The 23832-nt window shown below is 43.8% G+C and overlaps 1 pseudogene across 1 annotated transcript; it reads right to left on the reverse strand.

The window, feature by feature from the left end:
* Nucleotides 1-910: 910 nt before the first annotated feature.
* Nucleotides 911-22785, reverse strand: LOC308609710 (transcription termination factor 1-like; annotated as a pseudogene). The gene is made up of 11 exons: nucleotides 22448-22785; nucleotides 21345-22010; nucleotides 19789-20015; nucleotides 18492-18677; nucleotides 17476-17554; nucleotides 14063-14193; nucleotides 10748-10982; nucleotides 7930-8019; nucleotides 6271-6336; nucleotides 1974-2059; nucleotides 911-1092 (listed from the first exon to the last, which is right to left on the reverse strand). The product of its transcript is annotated as a transcription termination factor 1-like (transcript).
* Nucleotides 22786-23832: the final 1047 nt, after the last annotated feature.

Below are 23832 nucleotides of genomic sequence, written 5' to 3' on the forward strand. Positions count from 1 at the left end.
CTCCCCTGTACAGATGAGGCTAGAAGCCTGGGCACTTTATTCCCCTTGCCAGCAAGGGAAGTCTAACAGAGGCAGTTTTTCCAGAAGCAATGGAAGAGACTGCTGGATTCTTTGTTTTTTCCAGTTAAACACCAGAAGAATTCTGTGACTGGCTTTGAGAGGGCATCTTGTATGAAAAATACTTATCTTTAAACACTAGAATCACACTCGGGAAGATGAGATACGCACACCATGACAGGCACATGGGAACCGAAACCAGCTTCCAGGAACACAAACGTCCCTGTACCACTTACCTAATACGCACACACACTAAAATATACATCTAAACAACTGAAACACAGAAAAAAATGGCATGCATTATTAAAATTGTTAACATTCTCTGTTTTGCTGAATGCACGTATAGTTGAATCCACACCATGAAAATGTTCATTGGGGAATTCCCTGGCGGTCCAGGGGTTAGGACTCTGCGTTTTCACTGCCGAGGGCCTGGGTTCAATCCCCGGTGGGGAACTAAGATCCCATAAGCTATGTGGCACAGCCAAAAAAAAAAAAAAAAAAAAAAAAGAAAATGTTCCTTGGACATGACTACCCTCTGCTGCCATTAGAGGGACTTGGGATCCTGTTGTTGTATGAAAACCATTAGTTGTAAGTATTTTCAATATGATAATTTTCAATATAATAGCACAGAAAATATTAAATCAACTCATGTACTCGCCTTTCTTTTCACATTCAGACAAACTTGAATATGAAATGTGAATCAATTTTTAATGTTCCACGGTATGTTATTATTTTCATACCCTTCCTTTGGCTGTTGCACCTTCTTCAGTAAAATCAATAGTGGAAATAGCATTATTGACACGTACATAAACACAACCAGACCTAGAAAAATGGACAAGAGAGTATCAGACGCTTAACATTGTTCATCTCCGTCTTCTCCCTCACTGTCATCGTCACAACAAAAGATGTCTCGAAACAGGAAGACTGGCTTGGGGGTTGCCAGAGTCTGGATCTCAGTCCCGTTTTTCTCCATCTTCTTCTCTAATTTTTCTTTAAGCAACGGTAGACTAGTCTCATGAAGGTAGTCTATAATCTCTAAAGAAAAGAAACTGAATCTTGAGATGATCTGACAAAGCCTCTTCCCAAGGTCAAAGGACGGACGGCACAGATGATGACAATGCATTGTTACTGGCACTACTGTGTGCAAGACCTGGCTCTAACTGCTTTATTCATAGTCACTCATTCAATCCTCTCAAAAATGCTGTGAGGTAGGCACTATTGTTCACCCGTGTTTCAAATGAGGCATAAAGACATGAAGCTCATCCAAAGTCATAGAGTCAGGAGGGCGAAGCCAGGATTCAAACCCAGGAAGTGCTGTCCGCTGAAAGCAAGGAGCATTTTGTCACACACTGCAGGGTGCAGTGTTACCCGAACCAGTGGTTCCCAAACAATGATGCTGGGCAGGCCACTGGCGACTCATCTGTGAGCTTGTTAGAGAAAAATCTAGCCTCTGGACCCAGACTAGAGACTAGGATCGACTGGGTCTGGGATGAGACCCAGGTATGTATCTTTTTTCCCAAGTTCCCCACCTGACTCCGATAGTCCAGGTTTGGGAATTACATATGTAAACCACCTACAAATGGCTGCAGAGAAGAAACTGTACCTCCAGTTTTTTGTGCATCAGTGTGTGTGCAGGCATGTGGTGTGAGCATGTGTGCTGTGCAATCCAGAAGCACTCGCAGCTCCTCACCCAGTGCTTGCTAAACGCCCGGCGGCCTGGTGACCACACTTCTCAAGCTCATTATCTCATTTAGTACTTTTGAAAGTCCTGTCAGGTAGGGGTTATAATTTGCCAATTTTTACCATTTTCCATTTGAAGAATCTGAGGTTCCCAAAAGTCACTACCCAAGGTCACACTACCAGCGTGTGTCCCCATATGCTGCGTTTTTAACTATTCAGATATCGAAAATACTGACCTGGAAAAGTCTTCTTCTGCCAAAACGGAACACAGGAAGCTTTCAGCTTATAAAATTTACTTTGGACATAAGATGGAGGAACACCCCTTTAGAAAGGAAAAGGTGTCAAAAAGTTAGTGGCAGTTTAAAAATTAATCATTTCAGTCCTGTGTACTAAGTGCATTGATTGAGAGGTGGTCTACAGACCTAAGCAGCTTTCTTAATCCTCATGTCTACCCATGTGAGAAAAATAAGACACGTATGAAAAGCTATTGTTCATCTGGTTAAACACACACACACAAAAGGAAGAAAAACAGAAGTACAACAACACGGATTCTGTCTAAACTAGAATAATCTAAACTACCAGTTGAGAAGACAAGGTGTAACACTAGCTCACAGGGGCTGATGCTAACATTGTCTTCAGCCCCACCCTGAGGGCTCTCCGCAGAGCAACAAATAACCCTCACGACCACTCTGTGTGGGGCCTCCTATGCTTATCCCTCGTTTTGGAGATGGGGAACCCAAGAGAAGATGCCCAAGATCTTACAGTGAATAGGGGGGAAGGGCTGGGACTTCAATTGGGTCCACTCCAAATTCTACTTTTTTCTTTCTTTTTTTTTGATATCAGTGTTTTTTAATGGAAGTATAGTTAATTTATAATGTGTTAGTTTCAAGGGTACAGCAGAAAGATTCAGTTGTACATATATATATATATATATATATATAAAATATTTTCAGATTTTTTTCCATTATAGATTATTACAAGATATTGAGTATAGTTCCCTGTGCTATACAGTAGGTCCTTATTGTTTATGTATTTTACATACTGTAGTGTGTATATGTTAATCCAAGCCTCCTAAGTTATCCCCCTACCTCCCGCCCGCTAACCCTTTGGTAACCATAAGTCTGTTCTCTATGTCTGTGAGTCTATTTGTGTTTTGTAAGTAAGTTCATTTGTATCAGTTTTTTAAAGATTCCACATATAATTGATATCCTATGCTATTTGTCTTTCTCTGTGTGGCTTATTTCACTTAGTATGATCATCTCTAGGTCCATCCGTGTTGCTGCCAATGGCAACATTTCACAAATCCTACACTCTTAACCACTACCTTCAGGCTAACTATATATTTGTCACAATGCAAAAGCAGGGGTCGGGATTTTTTACTTTACAAAGCTAAATAAAGTGGATGCTTACGATATTCTGGTGAGTCAAATCCACTTTTCATTTACAATAAGTAGGACAGAAACAACCACATCTTAAATATTTTTTTAAAGTGAAAATCACTAACTTCACTTCCTGGGCACTCATTTCCTAAGCCACAAAAGTGTGGCATATTTGTTTCAGTAATTAATTAATCTAGTTGTTATATGATTAGTGGGAATAACTGGATCTGCTAGGTATGTGGAAGTACAAGATGGCTGGGCTCTCTCTGCCTCTTCATGGCAGCAGCTGCCCGCCGCGTGTGCATGGCATGACACGCACTGTCTCCTTGCTGTCGTCCTCATCACGGTGCTGTTACAACGCTGCGCAGATGAGGAAACCGTGACGCAGAGGCAAGTGAGGGAATGACCTGCCCAAGGCTGGCTAAATTATGAGCAGAGTCCCAGGACTTGATGCCCGGTCCACCTGACTGCAAAGCCCAAGATCTAGGGCATCTATGCCTTCCCTCTTCCCACAGCACCCCACACACAGGTTGTTCTGCAGATCAAAGCTCAGGCTTCAAGAAGTAACAATAACTGACCTGGACATTTTCAAACGAAGTAGGTGTTACATCTCATTAGGTGGAGATGCTTTCTTTAAAATCCTGCCTAAACAATTCACAAGGGAGGCTTAACAAACCTGAAGAGATCGAACTTCTAATTTAATTATTTTCACTGTTTTAATTTGTTATTAAAACTTTGAGGATGTACTATTTCCAATGGTATTTGACTGGATGCCATGATGTCTGTTTTACAGCTTTGAGATTTCTAAACCTTAACCAGAACAATCAATATTTAAGTATATAATTCTACTTAAAATCATTAAAAACCCATTTTAATTTAAGAAATGTGATCTGAGGCAATGTCACAAGATACACAAACATTTATTGGAAAAGTCAGATTTTTCAAAAGGGGTTTGATATTACAAAGGGAGGGACCTGTCGACATGAATACTTCTTAGGATGGGAGTTGGTGGGGTACACAGCAGGACAGCCTTCCTTCAAAGCCCCTAACACCCTCCCCTCTCAGGGACCCACACCCAAGAGCTGGTGCCCCACCCCTGAGACGAGCTAGAAGAGGAAAGGGTTTGGAACCATGGGCATGTGTCTGTGACTCCCAACAGGGCCTGCCACGAAAAGATTCCAATTCTCCAAGTTAAAAAAAAAGGACTGATTGTTCTTTGTCCATAATCCCAAGGTGTAAATAACTAACCAGCAAAACCAGTTTACACCCTTCCTAATGGATCAGTGACAACCTCACGCCAGCAGCCACGTTTCTGAAAGGCAGCCAGGTTGTGGCAGCCCTGTTCCCCTCAGCACCCTTCCCGAACTAAAGGCCAGACAGTCCCTCAACATCCCCACCTCCCAAAGCCCACCAACCCCTGAGCCCTGTGATGCTCAACAGTTTGCATTGCTTAGAGGGACTGTGCTTTGCCAGCCAGCTCTCTGTTGCTTGGCCAGCAGTGAACTCAGGTCTTCAGAGTGATGGCCTCTCCTCCAGTGGCAGGAACTGATTGAAAATGCAAGGACCATAGCAATGAAGACAGACAGTGACAACCGATGAAATCTCACTCCTCGGAGGAGAAATGCAAAGGAACAGCACACCGAAACCACTGAGGCAAATCCGAAGAGGAACAGGAGCTTGATGTGGTCTCAAAATATCTCCCCGTGGCCGTTTCTTTTCACCAAGAGAAAAACTTACTTTTCTACAGTGGGGCAGTGTGGCAGAGGCCGCCAGAGCCAGGGGATCAAAATCAGAACCACATGCCTCATGATGGGATGTGACCTGGTGACACAAACACAGCCTCCCCCGTGACTGATTCCCGTGTAAAATACAAAACCCGAATCTAACAGTGAAGAAGCGTCTGACAAACTCCCCAGCTGAGGCAAGTTCTCCACAATGACTAGCCTGTATTTTCCCACAATTTCAACATCGTAGAAGACAAAGGCATTAACAGATACACACTACTGTATATAGAATAGATAAACAACAAGGACCTAGTGTATAGCACAGGGGACTATATTCAATATCTTGTAATAACCTATAACGGAGGGACTTCCCTGGTGGTGCAGTGGCTAAGAATCTGCCTGCCACTGCAGGGGACATGGGTTCGAGCCCTGGTCCAGGAAGATCCCACATGCCGCAGAGCAACTAAGCCTGTGCACCACAACTACTGAGCCTGTGCTCTAGAGCCCACGAGCCACAACTACTGAGCCCACGCGCCTAGAACCCGTGCTCCTCAACAAGAGAAGCCACCGTAATGAAAAGCCCACGAGCCGCAATGAAGAGTAGCCCCTGCTCGCCCCAACTAGAGAAAGCCCACGCGCAGCAATGAAGACCCATCACAGCCAAAATTAAATAAATAAGATAATAAATATATTTTAAAAAATCTATAACAGAAATCATTTTGCTGTACACCTGAAACATTGTAAATCAACTATACTCCAATAATTAAAAAAAAGAAAAGAAAAGGCAGAACAACTCTGCTGTTTAGAAGACTCTAAGGAGACAGATCCTGGACTGGATCTTAAATCAGGGGGAAAGTGTTATAAAGGACAGGACTGGGACGCTGGGTGAAATTTGCATGGGGGCTGTGTTTTAGACAATAGTAGTGCATCAGTGTCAGGTGCCCTCAGTACGATCACTGTGCTGATGCAGAATAACAGCCTTGCTGAGGACATGGCGTCCACCACTAACACTGAAACGGTTAAGGGAAAGAATTCTATTCCCTTGTAGAAGGGAGCGGGAAAGGGAGGGATGATAAAGTCAATGTGGCAAATGGTAAAAGGCTAATTATGGGCAAAGGGACCATGGGTTCTTCATCCCAGTCATAGCTGGTGTGCTCCATGAAGCTTTTAAGAGACTCTGCACACATTTCATTCACTCTTCTCAGGTGTCTTTGGGTGGAGGTGGTGGTTGGAGCGGAGGGAGGACTGGTCTGATTTACCTGGTCTGGTACGTAGACAGGGTGTTCCCAATACATATATACACAAATACAATTTATAGATGAGTTCCATAAGCAGCAGGAATTTCAGTCCTGTTCTTCAAATCTGAGAGGCATTTATTAGAACTCCTCTCTGATTTTTTCATTAGATTAATATTAAACAAATGGCCTTACCCTATGGTGCTAGCAAGATCTTCCCAGTCTATTTCATTAACATCTTCCACATTTATTTCATTCAACCTATGAGCAAAAATAAAAATTAAGTTTTCAAGCCAAAAATCAACAGGATCCACATCTTCATGGGCTCACAGAATATTAAGAGCTGGAAGGCCTCAGCGTGTTCACCCCTGCTCCAGCTCCCCTGTTACACAGGCCCAGTGTCACTGGCATGCTAACCCAAGGTCAGCCCAAGGTCTTGGGGTGAGCTACAGACCAAAAAATCACCCTTCCTCCTCCTGAGCCCTTTGCATCTCCCACCAAGCCTAGTAAAAAACACAACTTCACAAGGAACTATATTAAATATGCTGTGATAAACCATAATAGAAAAGAATGAAATATGAAAAAGAATATATATATGTATAACTGAGTCACTTTGCTGTATAGCAAAGGTTAAACACAACATTGTAAATCAACTATACTTCAATTAAAAAAAAAAAAAACACAGGGACTTCCCTGGTGGCACAGTGGTTAAGACTCCACACTCCCAATGCAGGGCGCACGGGTTCGATCCCTGGTCAGGGAACTAGATCCCACATGTATGCCACAACTAAGAGTCTGCATGCCACAACTAATGAACCTGCCTGCTGCAACTAAGACACGGCACAACCAAATAAATAAATACAATATTAAAAACCAACCAAACAAACAAACCAAAACACAACTTCACCATTCAATGTAGACACACAAGAGTAGTATACATGTGTACTCAGCACTTACTAAGTGACAAACACTGGGTTAAGACCTTGATACCCACTAATCCATTTACCCTCAACACCACCTGATGAAGCTAGGGGATTATGTCCTTTCCACAGGCCAGGAATCAGGGTTGAGAGCTCGGGTCATTGGCTCAAGGTTTCATGACTCATAGGTGGTACCCACATTGGAACCCAGGCCTGCCTGACGTGAGATGCCCTCCTTGGCTCTGCTAGTCTCTGCTGTCTCTGGTAGAGGAGAAAAACCCCAGCCACGCCAGCGTGGAGAACGAGGAAGCGCACCAATGAAGGAGAAGCAGGCTTCCTGACAGAGCGCAAGAATAATGAAGCTGGACAGGGCGGCCAGAATCCAAAGGTTTCTTCTGCTCTTTGCTGTTCCTCATTGGACATGAGGCCAGGTCCACTAGACTCGCAGTCTTTGTAAAACAGTTCTGTGTCTCCCTGTCGATCAGGGGAGGGAGGACTCTGCACGGACCAGGAACTCAAAGACAAAACTAAAGACCAAGCAGCAGTGACGCCAACTAATGCATGCTAGAGAGCAGTAGGGCTCGGCCTGAAGTATTTACCTCCATTTTCCAATGGACAGAAGTAAGCAATGTCTATGTGAAAGCCTTAAAGACTCAAAGAGCTATGTTTATTGAGTGCATGCTACGTTTTGCATGCATTATTTCATTTCTTCGGCCAATAACACTAAGAGGCAGGTACTGTTATTATCATCCTCATTTAACATGAACAAACCAAGAACTAGAAAGGCAGGAAACACATCCAAGGTCATGCACGTAGAAAGTGCTGGAACAGGAATATGAACCGTGGTAATCTTACTGCAGATTCTGCTGTTTAACAATTACTCTTTGGCTAGAGAGGAAAACGGGTAAAATATCGTCACTTTCTATTTCTGTACCTTTCAATGAGGTTGATCTTGGCCTGTAGGGCATTAAGTCCCCGGTATACGTCCCGACCATTTGTCCTCTTCTTGGTTAGAATTTCCGTCCTACATTGAAAGAAAGAAAAACAGTTTATTTTCGGGGTAAAGTTTCCATTAAAATGTCCTTTGTTTTCCTCATTTAAATTGTCCTTATTCAGAACCACTTTATAACTTTTGCAACTCATCACAGCTAAGATTTACCACCATCAAGAATATACCTTTTTAAAAGTTTTTTAAAGTGGGAGAGGGTAAATAAAGAGATAGAAAGTTGATGGTTATTGAAAATGAGTGATGGATACAAGGAGTTCTAAGTTGGTGTGTGTTACACAATTTCCATAATAAACAGTATAATAAAAGGGAGGAAAAAAAAAGAATAAGCCTGCTTGCAGGTGCTAAAGGATGCTGTGTAGACTCAATTTATTTTTGCTTGTTTATCAAACAGAGAGATATTGCTCTTATTACCATTATAGCTGCTGAAACACCAAACTACACAGATTTACTAAAGTGATCAATGACTCCATGATTCCTCTAAGGCCCCAAGTTCAAGGCTGAGGGAAAGGGTTCCCTGAAGTTCCTAATGAGAGAAGCAGCCCAATTAAAAATATTTAAAAAGTGCTTCTCTTGAAGAGTGAAATCTGTCACAATCTGATGGACAGATCATGAGCTGTGACATTTACTTTCTTGAGCAGGGAGGTACATGAGGCACACACAGAGAAACTGAGAGTTTTTACGAATAGCCGCCCATGTTCACTGGTTTGAAATGTACCCGCTGATGCCATTTCAATGTTTCATGAAGTAAACCTATGCTCAGCATTCAAGTTTCCTACTTTTTTCTTCAAATTAAAAAAGAACCCTTGCATGTTATTTAATTATGCTGATTCTGAAGCACGGCTCCCCTTCATCATTTCCTTTTTAAGACACTGACATATCATCTTCCAACCGAGGCTTTATAACCCACTCCTTTTTTAAAAGTAATTAATTAATTAATTAATTATTTTTGGCTGTGTTGGGTCTTCATTGCTGAACGTGGGCTTTCTTTAGTTGTGGCGAGCAGGGGCTACTCTTCATTGCGGTGCATGGGCTTCTCATTGCAGTGGCCTCTCTTGTCGCAGAGCACGGGCTCTAGGCAGGTGGGCTTCAGTAGTTGTGGCACACAGGCTCAGTAGTTATGGCTCACAGGCTCTAGAGTGCAGGCTCAGTAGTTGTGGCACACGGGCTTAGTTGCTCCACGGCATCTGGGATCTTACCAGGCCAGGGATCGAACCCGTGTCCCCTCCATTGGCAGGCGGATTCTTAACCACTGCACCACCAGGGAAGCCCCCACTCCTTTTTTTTTTTTTTTTTTTTTTCGGTACGCAGGCCTCTCACTGTTGTGGCCCCTCCCGTTGCAGAGCACAGGTTCTGGATGCACAGGCTCAGCAGCCATGGCTCACAGGCCTAGCCGCTCCGCGGCATGTGGGATCTTCCTGGACCAGGGCACGAACCCATGTCCCCTGCATCGGCAGGCAAACTCTCAACCACTGCACCACCAGAGAAGTCCCCACTCCTTTTTTTAAGCCTAAGATATAGGGGTAGAAAGGGCTCTGGTTCCTCCATACTACACACTTCCCCCCCAAAACATGATCTGTCCTTATTTCCTGAGGGTAGTCTTCTAGTAAGATAAATATTCTACAGCAGAACTGTAAGGTATATAAACAATACTCAGTATAATCTAGCAGTTTGCTTTTAACGTACAACATGCCCACTCTGGATTTCATTCTTCTTTAATGGTCAAGATGACGGAGCCCCCTTTATGCAGGATGATGGAGCCCCGTTTATACAGGAGACCTGGGTCGTGGGCTGTAGAACCACTGCTTCAAGCTGTCATGTTGCAGCTGAAAGTTAGCTCGGAATCCCTCCAGGGCTGGGAAAAGCTACGTTGGGCAAAGAACATGCAGCAACATCTGGACCGAAACTACTTCTTCATGATGGATGTACCTAAAGATGTTCTAGGATGAAAGAGTATGACTGCCCTGCTTTGGATGAAGACAGAGTAACTGCTGAATTAGAAAGCAAAAGTAAAAAGGTGGAGGTATTACTGATCACTACACTTGTGATTTCCCTCCTAAATATCCAGACGTTAATTTTGTATTTCTTTCATGCTATAAATAGGTAACAATCTTGTTTTATGAAGAAAGGGACAGAGTGAAGAAATCAGAAGTCAATATTCAATATTAAAAAGATTCAAGTTCTGTTTACAAAACAGAAACAGACTCACAGATACAGAAAACAAACTTATGGTTACCAAAGGGGAAAGGGGGCAGGAATAAATTTGAAATTGCAGATTAGCAGATACAAACTACTATATATAAAATAGATAAACAACAAGGTCCTACTGTACAGCACAGGAAACTGTATTCACTATCTTGTAATAAGTTACATTGGAAAAGAATCAAAAAAAATAATATATATGCACAACTGAATCACTTAGTACACCAGAAACTAACACAACATTGTAAATCAACTCTACTTCAATTAAATAAATAAATAAATAGAATAAAAAGGTCCAAGTTCTTTATGAAGAAGCCACACAATGAATCAGGGGTGGTTAAATGCTAACTTAAATCAGCTTTCGATATTGAAGTGGTTGGAGCAGTGGATTAGAGAGGATCATTCTTGACCTACTGTAAGGCTTTCCACGTGGTAGTTACAGATATTCTTAGTAACCTCAGCAGTCCACCCCTCTCCGGAAGTTGCTGAGAGAGGGGCAGGGAATGCTTCTTGTTGAAATTTATGTAAGAAGCCTCAAACTTACCACTTACTTTGACACTGCATCCAATTCCTGGTTTCCACTTTTGCCTCCACTTCTACCCAGGATATGCCTTTGTACAGTTTTTCCCAAACAACTGACAGGCGACCTTCAGGATTCTCTTGGAGTTTAGAATCCATCTCGTTTAGCTCCTGGGGAGACATTTCCTTTAGAATCACTTCTTCAACAGCCTTGATTAGTTTCTGGGTGTCCGTCTTGCTCCAAGCACCATGAGTTCTTTCTGTTGACATAAAAGGATGGTCTTGAAGTTGCTCATCTATTTGCTTTCAAACACAATATTAACAACAAAATGATGATGAGGGGTATCTGTCATTTGACATCTCTCCAAACCCACAGAAGCTACAACACCAAGAGTGAACCCTAATGTGGACTGTGGACTCTGGGGGGTTAAGATGTGTCAAGGTAGCTTCACGGATTGTAACAAATGGACCACTCTGCTGGGGGGTGTTGAGAATGGGGGTGTGCCGTGCATGTGTAGGGCAGGAGATAAGTAGGAAGTCTTTGTACCTTCCTCTCACTTTACCTGTGAACCCAAAACTGCTCTAGAAAAATAGTCTTTTTTTCCCTTAATTTATTTATTTTCTTTATTTTTTTGGCTGTGTTGGGTCTTAGTTGCAGCACATGAGATCTTTGTTGAAGCACGTGGGATCTTTTGTTGCAGCGCAGGCTCTTTGTTATGGTGCACGGACTTCTCTCTAGTTGTGGCGTGTGAATTTTCTCCCTCTAGTTGTGGTGCATGGCCCCTGTAGTTTGTGGCATATGGGCTACAGGGTGCGTGAGCTCAGCAGCTGTGGAACACGGGCTTAGCTGCCCCGCGGTATGTGGGATCTTAGTTCCCCGACCAGCGTCCCCTGCATCTGAAGGAGGATTCTTTACCACTGGACCACCAGGGAAGTCCCAAAATAAAGCCTTTATAAACAAAAAGGTAAATCAGACACTTTTCAGAAGACAATGGGCAACATCTCAATTACACAAACATAAAACTATCAGTTATGCACTTCCCTGGTGGTGCAGTGGTTAAGAATCCGCCTGCCAGTTCAGGGGACACAGGTTCGAGCCCTGGTCCAGGAGGTTCCCACATGCCGGGGAGCAACTAAGCCCACGCGCCGCAACTATTAAGTCTGTGCTCTAGAGTCCGCGTGTCAGAACTACTGAGCCCTTATGCCACAACTACTGAAGCCTGCGCACCTAGAGCCCGTGCTCTGCAACAAGAGAAGCCACGGCAATGAGAAGTCCGTACGCCACAACAAAGAGTAACTCCCGCTCGCCACAACTAGAACAAGCTCGCGCGCAGCAATGAAGCCCCAACGCAGCCAAACAAAACAAAACAAAACCAAAAAAACTATCAGTTACATGCAAATCAAAATGAAACTACGAAAGTGGCCATAGTTTCCTTTTAAGGACCAATCACACTCACACACACATACACACACACACACACATACACAACCAACTGCAAAGAAAAAAAATCCTTTCTTAATGCAATCTTTTTTTTATCTTCGAGAAAGCTGTTCTTCCTGTTTCTAAGAGTAATACCTACTGCAAGAAATTGTGAGGTTCCCAAACATTTAGTGGAAAGAGAATAACCAAACGACTTTCATGTTATATAAATAACTCTCCCCAAGAGTTTCTGGAGTGAAATTAACAGCTACAATGGCGTCACCACAGTACTTGATGAAGGCACCTGTGAATTTCTTTTTTTCTTTCTTTTTTTTACATATTGCACTCATTAAGCTATTTTTTTTAATTAAAAAAAATTATTTGGCTGTGTTCGGCCTTAGCTGCAGCACGTAGGACCTTCGTTGTGGCACACAGGTTTCTCTCTAGATGCAGAGTGTGGGCTTAGTTGCTCTGCAGCATGTGGGATCCTAGTTCCCTGACCAGGGATCAAACTCATGCCCTCTGAAGTGGAAAAGTGGATTCTTAACCACTGCACCACCAGGGAAGTCCCAGCACCTGTAAATTCCTAAAGCCAGTCCTTGGTGCAGGGCATCAAAAGCTTCTATGATTCGCTCTTCTTGTCTACATGCTCACAGTCATGCTAAGGAAGAGGCCGCAAGCTGGAAGGCTACAGATATCTTCGATCTGGCCTACAGAATGTTATTGTTACTATTTCCCCAATAACAATTTGGATGAATATTTAAAAATCAAGAGAATCCCAAGAGGGTTTTCCCTGGTAGGGCAGTGGTTAAGAATCCGCCTGCCAACGCAGGGGACACGGGCCCAATCCTTGGTCTGGGAAGATCCCACATGCCATGGAGCAACTAAGCCCATGCACCACAACTACTGAGCCTGCGCTCTAGAGCCCACGAGCCACAACTACTGAGCCCATGTGCCACATCTACTGAGCTTGCGCTCTAGAGTCTGTGCGCCACAACTACTGAAGCCAGCGCGCCTAGAGCCCATGCTCCACAGCAAGAGAAGCCACCACACTGAGAAGCCCGCACACTGCAACAAAGAGTAGCCCCTGCTCACCGCAACTAGAGAAAGCCCGCTCACAGCAACGAAGACCCAACACAGCCATAAATAAATAAATAAATAAATAAATAAATAAATAAATAAATAAATAAATAAATTTATTTTAAAAAAGAGAGTCCCAAGAAAAAAAAGATCTTGATTTCACACACACGTGCAAATCCAGATGTTTGCTTTACTTCTTGGAAACTGGCAGAATTGGCTGTGCTGAGTCTTCGCGTGGCACCGGTGGCCAGAGTTGGTGGCACAAAAGGCGTGGTCTCCACCACCTCAGAGTTTACCACGTGCGGACATGCAGACGCCTTGCTGGGACCCGCTGCACGGCTCTGCCTGCAGGGCCGGAGCATGTGAGCCTCTGGGCTGAAGCTAACACCCACTAAGGACTGTCTTCTGAAAGCAACTGGGGACTTTTTAAGGTGAAGAATATAACCAAGGAAGCTTTTTATGAAAGAAGAGAACAGACAAGAGACGACTGACACTGGCTTTGGGAAACGTCCCTGACTAACAGGCCCTCCCTTTGATGGTTTCCCTGGTCACCTGGGGGAAAGGACCTTGGTGGCCCAGGTTCTCCTGCCCACCGGCTGAGTGGGTTTCAGTTTACCTGGCAGTTGGAGTCACACTGAAAGCTACTGACATAACGTGTGGCAGAAATCAGTCTGGTGAATAAAGGCTGCATCAATATGCATGAAGAAATAAATGAATCAGTAAGAGAATGGCTGAAAGAGTGATGACTCTCTCAGAAGACAGGCCTGCAGTGATGCCTGGGCCCTGGGCCACTGTGGGCTGATTTGTTCACCAAAGTGGGCTCTAGAGACCACGACTTACAACTGCTGATCTGGGAGAACTTCAGGGCCACAGAGAGGCTACTTCCAGACATCATCTCGCCAATCTTTCTCCAGTCGTTTCCATGGAGGGACTGGTATATCTTTAGCTTCTCGGTATCTCCTTTGCTATACCTTAGAGGAAGGGAAAACAGATCACAGCTAAGCGTTAACCACAAGCTTAAAACCACTATTCTCACTGCAGCACGCTGCGACGCTGGGAGAAGCCGTATAGGGCGGGCTGTCAGGAAACCTGCTCAGCGCAGTCCTACCAAGGTCCTGAGCCCAGATACTTCCTGTCTCGGCATCGCAACCATGAGCACCCTGTAAGTCAGTCACCGCAGTCCCTGGCTCACTTACACAGAGGCCAGGGCAAATAATCTGATCATGCTATTCCCCAGCCAAATCCATAAAGGCTTCACACAATAAAACCCAAACTTCTGACTGTGCCTGCAAAGCTCGGTGCTCCCTAAGTTCAACCCTATTGGCCTTATCGGCCTTTCTCACCTCGAAGCCTCTGGACCTGTGTTGGGAATGGCCTCCCTCCACCGCTGGAAAGCTCCTGCAAGCTCTTCAGAAGCAGCTTAAGTGGTGCATCTTCAGAGAGGGCTTCCCTGACCACCTGGTTGGAGGTGTCCTGCTGTCCTCTCCCACAGGACACTCTGCTGCTCTCTCACTGCCCCCGTCACCACTGGCAACTGTACGCTCGTGGCTTCCCTGGTTTATCTGACCCTTCGTCTAGGCCACCACTGGCCAATGGAAATATGAGCCACAGATGTCATTTAGAATTTTCTAGTGGTCAGGTGAAAATTAATTTTATTAATTTTTTTAAAGATAATTTATTGGCTCAGGCAATTGAAAAGTCCAGATACAAGTGGGCCCTAGGGTGAGCTTAATCCAGGAGCTCAGTCAAATCACCAAGGACCACTTCCCACCATTCCACTCTGCCTTCCATGTGTTTGGGGGTTTTATTTAGCGGCAGCATGCGGCATGTGGGATCTTAGTTCCCCAACCAAGGATCAAACCCACACCCCCTGCAGTGGAAGCACGGAGTCTTAACCACTGGACAACCAAGGAAGTCCCTAATTTTATTTAGTTTTAATGAATTAATAACATATCTTATTTAACTCAATATACTAAAAATGCAGCCATTTCAACATGTAATCAGAACCTAAAAGTATGAATGAGACACTTTACACTCTCTTCTCCACACCAAGCCTTCTAAGTCCATTGTATACTTCACTCTTCAGCGCATCTCAGCTTGGACTAACCACAGTTCAAGTGCTCCATGGCCACATGAGGCTGGTGGTCACATGGATGGACAGCACAGCTCTGGAGGGGAAGTCCTCGGAGGGTGGGGACCCTGTCAGTTTTCTACACTTTGGAACCCGGTAATGCTTGACAGACAACAGGTGCTCAATAAAGATGAGACAGGGACTTCCCTGGTGGCGCGGTGGTTAAGAACCTGCCTGCAAATGCAGGGGACATGGGTTCGATCCCTGGTCTGGGAAAATCCCACATGCTGTGGAGCAACTAAGCCTGTGCGCCACAACTACTGAGCCTGAGAGCCACAACTACTGAAGCCCGTGCGCCTAGAGCCCATGCTCCACAACAAGAGAAGCCACCGCCATGACAAGCCCACAAACTGCAACGAAGAGTAGGCCCTGCTCGCCACCACCAGAAAAAGCCCGTGCGCAACAACAAAGACCGAACACAGACAAAAATAAAAGATGTGACAGATGCCTTAGCACAAATCGGTCACAGTTTAAGGAAGTTAAGAGGCAGCAATCCCACATAAAAGCAAATACATTAAAAGAAAAGAACTAAAGTGCACTATAATATATGCAGATTTTGAGATTAAACATCTTAAATGTTTAAGGGAAAAAAAGCCATCATTATGACATTTTATAATTCCTTTTTGGTGGGAAGGAAGAGGGGTCAGAAGTGGTAGTTTATGTTATTACTAATGCAACACAAAAGCAGCCCTAATAAAATACTAACCATTTCTAATGAGGATGATCCACAACTACCGGGGGACAGTAAGATCCTAGCATTCTCAGAAATGGATCTAAAATGCAGAGCATGGTGAACAGAGATGCGAAATCCTTCACCATTAAGAATCAAGCTTTTTAGCAGTTTCCTTTATAAGGCAAGCAGGGTCTTCCTGAGATTTAAAACAAGACTTAAAAGTACCCTTGAAGCAACAAAAAAGAGGACATGAGAGAAAAACAGAGTGTACGAAAATGAGGAAACAGGTGTACTGACCTCCATGGCCCCTTGGAGCCTTACAATTCTTTGATTTTTGACTTTCTATGGCTTTTTCACTTAAGAGTTCCTTAAGTTGGAAACATACTTTAAGGGTAAATGGTCAGCACAACACAAGTAATATGGTACCAGTGAATGAACTTTATTATCAGAATGACAGACCTTCATTATTTGAAAAATGCCATTTCCCACAGTGATGTAACAGGTAGAAAAACAGGTTACCTCATTCATTTACCAAAAGCATCATTTTGGTCCCACTTAAAATGTCACCCTTAGTGAATTTCCTTAAAGTACATGGCGGGGGCTTGGGAAAAAGAGAGGGCAGGTTTCAGTCTGTGTGGAGGCGCCTTTCTTCTACTTCCGGTTTATTTCTTTTGGTAAAATTTTTAAAAAGAAGCCGAGGTCATATCAATGTTACGTTCTGATAGTACCTATGTCCTGATTCAAGATCACGGCGCTCAGTAGGACCCAACTGGCCGTGACAGATTCACTCCATCTGCCTCCTGGAAGTGAGATCAGTAGTTGAGCCCTAGGTGGCTGTCTGGGCCCTCAAGGGTAGGAGCTGATGCTTTCTCCCTCATCCCTTTGTCCTTAAGCAGAGTGCTTACCCACCACTGACGCTCAGTCTACATTTGATTTATTTGGAATGTTGGAAACAGAACATAATTGGGTATTTTATTTAGGAAAAAAGGGAGGACAGAAAGGCTACCGCCACATGAAGCTCTGCATTGATGTTACCGAATCACACTTAAATGACCTCACACAAATGCTCACCCCCACCTTCAAATATTTACTGAAAACCCAAAGCACTGGGCTCAGTGCTGAAGGGCACACATCACACTGAGAAGGAAAGTCTGGGTTCGCAAGGAGCTTACAACTTAGGAGACTGCCGAGAAAACTGCACAGGTGACGCTAAGAGGCAGCGCGTGGAGAATGCTACAATTGACAGCATAAAGTAAAAGCCAGGGATTTAGAAAGGGGAAGATGACAGAAGATTTATTCAAGAGGTGGAAACTGAAAGGGACTTTGGAGACATACACCTGACGGCACATCTGGTTTCACACACGAAACTCTTCACGATTTTGTTGTGTACGTTTTGATTTACAGTATCAGCAAAGACTAGAGAAATGCTCTGCTCAAGTTTTTTCTTACCTGCCTTTGTAATTGTTGACATCAAACATCTTCTTTGCTCGACAGTATATGAGTTTCCAGGGCCAGGCAATGCCCTTACCTAAAGTCGGAAGAGAGGTGGTCAGAGGGACAACCGGAGCGTGGCATGAAACACAGTCACAATTATAAAAGAAACCCAGAAGGGCCCCTTTTTACAGCACACGCTATCCTAGACCCCAGGTGGAGGGTGCGGTTTCCTATGTCCTGCAGAGAGCCGTCTTGGGGAGCAGATATACAAAATCCCCAGTTTCCGTGGCCATCTCTGGAAACTAGATGCTTAGTATGTAGGGGCTCTAGCTTCTGTTCTGCTAAATTCACGGAAAAGACCCTTATTAGGCAAAGAGCTTTTACCGTAATCTGGAGGTGGAGGACACACTCCAGCAGCTCCCCATAAGATAAACAAAAAAACTTTGCAATTGAATAAGCTTCTTCCTGCTTTGCCACTCTAAAGATGAAAGGATCCCCCAGCAGGGGCTCACTGTTCTGTTTTCCTTTGTGCATTTCACCTAAGAAATTATTCTCTTTAAATTCAAGAGAGATTTTTTTTTCCAGTCCAAACCTACATTGCTTCGTGACCTTCTAACTTCCCCAGGATACCTCCAAGAGGAGGGTTCCAGCTCAAAGCGCAAAAATGGCTCTACTTAAAAAAACGTCTGAGACTCTGGTGTATACCAGAGTACTTTGTGCAGTGTATGCAAAAAATACACAATAGAGGTCAAGAAGAGAAACCAAAACCGTAATTGTTACCAAGTAGGAAAGCTGGAAGCTGATCATCTAATTTGTTAGAAAATCTGTAAAAGCACTATCCTTGGGAGACGTGAACACATTCCAAATCCCTGAACGTATAGGCTGGCAATAAAAATACTATTAACGTAGCAGCGGCTAACATGCACTGCATGTACTGGACGGGCCAGGCATTGTGTTCAATACTCACCATGGTTATCTGTGCAAGGCTGGAAGGCTGCAGATGGTCAAAGAGGCCACAGTTCTAAACTTACCAACGTGCAATCTAAACGAGTACTTTCTTTTTAAGTCGGTGATTAGAGATTTCTCCTCTGGGTATCTGTCTGTGTACAGCAGCTTGTCTGCATTCTCGATTCCTGTCAGAGACAGAAATTCTCGCACATTTTTCTCTAACTGCTTATTTTCCTTCACGGAAATCTTGCCAAATTTAATAGCGACACCTAGGATTTGGGGAAGGAGAAAAAGGTACACAACTGTCAACAATGAATGAAAGCGAACCACCGTTTTGTCTTTAGCAATCACAACAGCACCCGTCAGCTCCTCCCCACCTATCGGGGAGCAGCCCCTACTTGTGCCCTTGACATTGGCTCTCCTGCAGAGTTCGGCCAAAGCCACACTGTCCTCCCAAAGTCTTCCCTGGCCATCCTACTCCAATGTGACCTTTCTTGTGTCATCAATTCCTTTTTACACAGTTATTTAAGAAATAAATTAACAGTAATAGATATTCATTAAAAATTCAAACAGTGTTGAAATAAAAGTTTAAAAGAAGCGCCCCCCCCCACTTCACTATCCTCTGCCCCTCCTCCCCCCAAGGCAGTGCTGGGAACTGGGTGGCACAAACATGAACATGTATATTCTCTACGAATATATGTTGGGGGGAGGTGGGGACAATGTCACTGCAATTTACGTTCTATTCCTCGTCATAACTCAAAGCACTCAAGTCTCATTATTATTGACTGCATTACACAGTACATTTTCCTAATCTTAAACTTATTTTAAAAATCTTTTATCACTTGCAGTACACAACCTTACATTTGTAGTTCATTCTGAAACCCAATAAGCTTTCTGGGAGGTTCTTGTAACACAGTGAAATCAAGAAGGAGACCAAGCTGGGTGTTGCCTGAAGCCATGCCCACTACAACCAGCTCACCCTCAAATTAATATCCTTGAAATTACACCTCATCAAAGCTGATGATGTTGATATGCGTGTTTTAATTTGATTTCACTTGTGCCCCCGTCCCAGTGTCTCAACCACTTAACCTCCTCCCCCTCTTCTTCCGGGCTTGATCTTCTAGTCTGTGGATCACCTGGATCCATTAGTCCCGTTTTTCCTCGCCTCCCCTACCAGAAGTTGGGCACAGAGGAGGAAAACTAGTGCACTTCAGTTTGGTAATTTTACAGTGCAGATAATGATTCTGGAAGGAGATAAAGCTGAAAGTAGCTAAGGGATGCTCTTTGTGAATCTATAAATATGAACCACTCACAAAAGAAAGTCAGGGCTAGTTACGCATATAGAAAAGTTCAACAAATATTCAAGTCCCACAAGCTTACCCTGGGCTTTAAATTCTTTAAAGCGTCCCAAGTCATCCCGATATATTCACTTAATTGTAGTGGCAGCCCTCTCCTTGATATCAGGGAGGAACTCCTGGAGCTGCCTCACAGTGGAATCCAAATCCACGTCTGAATTATCTGAATCTCTCGAACCTTCAGATAAATATTTCGTTTCAGGATCTTTAGCCGACTCCAAATTGCTTTCTTCTTCATTTGTGGGTTCTAATCTAAGGAGAAAAACTGGATTGATTAACACTGACAGGTCACGTGCCCTAATGGCTTTCAGATTCTTTCCTTACAGTGACTCTCCCTTTGACTACGACAGCATTAAAGCTGGAAGGGATCTTGGAGTTGATTCCGTCTGTGATGTCTGAACTCTTTAATGTAGCTTTACTAACTTGGATACACCTCAGAGGCTGCCTGGAAGGTAAACATGTCGCCTTAAGCCCTATTTCCACCAGGCATTGCTTATGTTACTATTTCTCAACTGTATTGTTTCAGATATTGACTTCCTCATAAGCTCAGCCCTCTTCTACACCCATGGATACTCAAGACACCTCCCCCCGACCAATGAGTTGTTTTATAATAATGGTTACTAATTAGTTAAGTCAATATTCAGGGTTTACATCGTTACAATTGCTTCCTTGCAGTTAACAATGGCCACATATTTTCCCCTTGGCAGTATAAAGAAAACATAGTCTTCTATGTATCTATCACTAATTCATTCCCACAGACTTTCTGCCAGATGTGCAAAGGTGTTCTTAGCCAAGGGCATCAGCTAACCACCCAGACAGGAAACTGAAACAAAACAAAAACAAAAACAAAACTGTACGTATTTGTCTGAGCAAAGGGTCAACAGCTTTCACAGGTCCACAGCCCCATACAAGTTAAGAACCACAGGCCGAGAACATTCCTGCATCATTATCAGTGATCTAAAAATGTCCCCAAAGAGAGGGCACAGAGGATGATGTGAGTTGGGCCCTCTGCCATTTAACTTCTATGTGAAACTATTTTAAGCCAGGACAATCTAGCAAATGTAAGAACGTCACAGAGTAGAAAAGGGGAGAAAACCTGTCCCAACTCCCAGGAACTGAAATAAAGTGCTTCAAAAAAATTCCTGCATCTACTCATCGGCCAGGATACTTAAATGATAATTATATAAAGAACGATATCTAAGTTTCTTTTATTAGGGAGAACCCTAAGTCAAGTTTTTTTCCTGTTCTGTAGCATTCTAAGTTCTCTGATCCTTTCTCCTCTCTCTGTACATATAGACAAGGTAATTGTGGGGTCTTAAAATTCTTTTTAAACTTATACATAGAATTTCAGGGCTGAAATAATTCTTAGTGAAAACAGACTGTAACTGCCTTATTTTGTACATGAAGAACGCAAAGTACCTGCCAAGTTACTCAGTTAAATGTGCACGACATCCTATACATTCGATGGTCTATCTCTTTATGATTTCTGCCCCTTCCTATGGCCGTGCTGAACAAAGAGGTAACGGGCAGACTTCACACCCAAGACGCACACCATCAGAAGGCTCTACACCCACACGTTACCTCTGCACCTCTTCCGAACAGGCCTGGGGTTTCTCCTCTTGTGGCCTGGGTTTCACACTTTCTTCAATCAAGGTACCAGTACCTTCCACTGAATCAAAGCGCGTGTCCTCAGAGCTCGTCCTGAGCACTGAAAACTCACCAGCAGGTGCCACGGCAGTATCAACAGAAGATCTTCTCTTCCTTTTCTTAGACTTTTTCTTAAGGCCACTGGACTCCTGATTGCCCCCTGCAGTCCCGACCGCACCAATCACTTGAGATCCCTCTGAGTATATGTTCTCAGCGCTCTCAGGCGCAGGCAAGGCCTCGAATTCCTGGTCACTTGGACGCTTCCTCTTTCTTGTCTTAGACTTGCTTTGATCTGCAGACACTGGTAGTTGTGCGATTTCACCTTCTTGGCCCATGGGAGGCTGGGGTTCCTGCTCTTGGGATTCTGATCTGGGCAGGGTGATGCTTGCACCCAGACTCTCCTGGACAGCATCACAGGACCTGACTTTCCTCCGATGTTTTTTTATGCTTTTTCCCCCGAACTTTATCATGCAGTTCTGACTCATTTTCACGTGACTTAGTAACTAAATGTGCTTCAGGCCCTTTTGTTGACTTTTGCCGCTTGCTTACATCAATGTAAATGACATCGACATGCTTTCTAAAATTCTTGGGTGTGTTCACAATGTTTTCTTTTTTTTTTTAATTCTGTCTCAATTATCCTTTATTTGTAGTTTACCTTGAATTACTCTGGTAACCTATTGAAGTTTTTTTTTTTTTCTCCAATTCGTGCTGTCTCGGCGCACGTACGTGTCACCAGCTCTTTTTTTTTTTTTTTTTTTTAATTTATGGCTGTGTTGGGTTGGGTCTTCGTTTCTGTGAGAGGGCTTTCTCCAGTTGTGGCAAGTGGGGGCCACTCCTCATCGCGGTGCGCGGGCCTCTCACTATCGCGGCCTCTCCCGTTGTGGAGCACAGGCTCCAGACGCGCAGGCTCAGCAATTGCGGCTCACGGGGCCAGCCGCTCCGCGGCATGTGGGATCCTCCCAGACCAGGGCTCGAACCCATGTGTCCGGCATTGGCAGGCGGACGCTCAACCACTGCGCCACCAGGGAAGCCCCCACAATGTTCTCTTTATCCACCAGGATGTACACAATACCTGTTTCCTTATAGACTCCCAAAGCACCTTTTCTTCTCTTTTTATTCTTTTTCGGTATAGAAGTGGTCTTTTCAGGATCATCACACATTTCTGATTGCTTCAAAGCAGAAGAAACAAGATGCTGGGCATCCTTTCTCTTTTTTTTTTACCCTTAGTTATGTCAGCCGGTTTCTTTGCCAGGGAGGAGTCTCTGAATCTTTCATGGGGATGCCTCCCATGTCTCTCCTTATGTACAGAATGCTTGATCTTTTTCTAGACGAAAACTGGAGTGTGGGTTTCCAATCTGCTTGATCCTCCTTCCATTTTACTCCTATAGGGAAACAGAACCACATGGTTTCTTTTTGCAGAGCATTTTAAACATTAGCCTCAGGAGGAAAAAAAAAAATCACACAAAAACGAAACTGCAGGACAAATGGCAAGCCTGGAGTCATGATTATAAGTTTTCCATTATTCTAAATGTGTAGCAAGCTCACTGTAATTCACTTGTCTGGTTCCATTGCCTTTATGATATGGAAAAAATATAGTTAATTGAGAACAGTGCTCTGCCATGATCGGGCCCTTGTTCCCCCACGGCCTCATCTTCTACCTCTCCTCTCAAACTCTGTTGCTCCAGCTACACGGGACTATTTTTTTTTTCGGTTCCCCAAACATGCTCCAATCCTTTCCCTGGCTTGAGGTCTTATAAATCACAACTCCCTCACTCTGGGCCGCTCTCCGCTGTCTCCTACCCCTCCCTGCCTCCTTTCATCCTTCAGAGCTTGGCTTGAGCATCGCTTCTTCCAGAAAGCTTTAAAAGAATATAAACATTATGATACCATGCATCCTGAGTTAAGACAATATAAATGTTATGATGACGTGTATATTGAGTTAAGAGAATACATACATGATGATGCCATGTATGTTACATTCAAAACACAAAATCGTTTCATGTATCTTTTCTGAATGGATACATATGTAGTAAAACTATGAATAGAGCATGGGGAATATAACTGGTAAATTCAGGGATTAGGGACAAGTAGAGAGCCAGTTACTCTTATATCTTCAATCTTTTATTTCTTAACTGGAGTAACGAGTACAGGGGTATTTGTTATATTTTTGTCTACTCTTATTTGTCTACTCTTTTAAAGTGAACTGAAATAGTTCACTTTCTAAAAAGCAAGGGGCAGAACAAGAATACAGACTCCTTTCACTGAAAAATAAGCATTAAGGACTTCCCTGGTGGCGCAGTGGTTAAGAATCCACCTGCCAGTGCAGGGGACACGGTTTCGAGCCCTAGTCCAGGAAGATGCCACATGCCACAGAGCAACTAAGCCCTTGCACTACAACTACTGAGCCTCTGCTTTAGAGCCC

Source organism: Mesoplodon bidens, assembly GCF_964165515.1.
Source record: "Mesoplodon bidens genome assembly, chromosome: Y".
NCBI lineage: Eukaryota > Metazoa > Chordata > Mammalia > Artiodactyla > Ziphiidae > Mesoplodon > Mesoplodon bidens.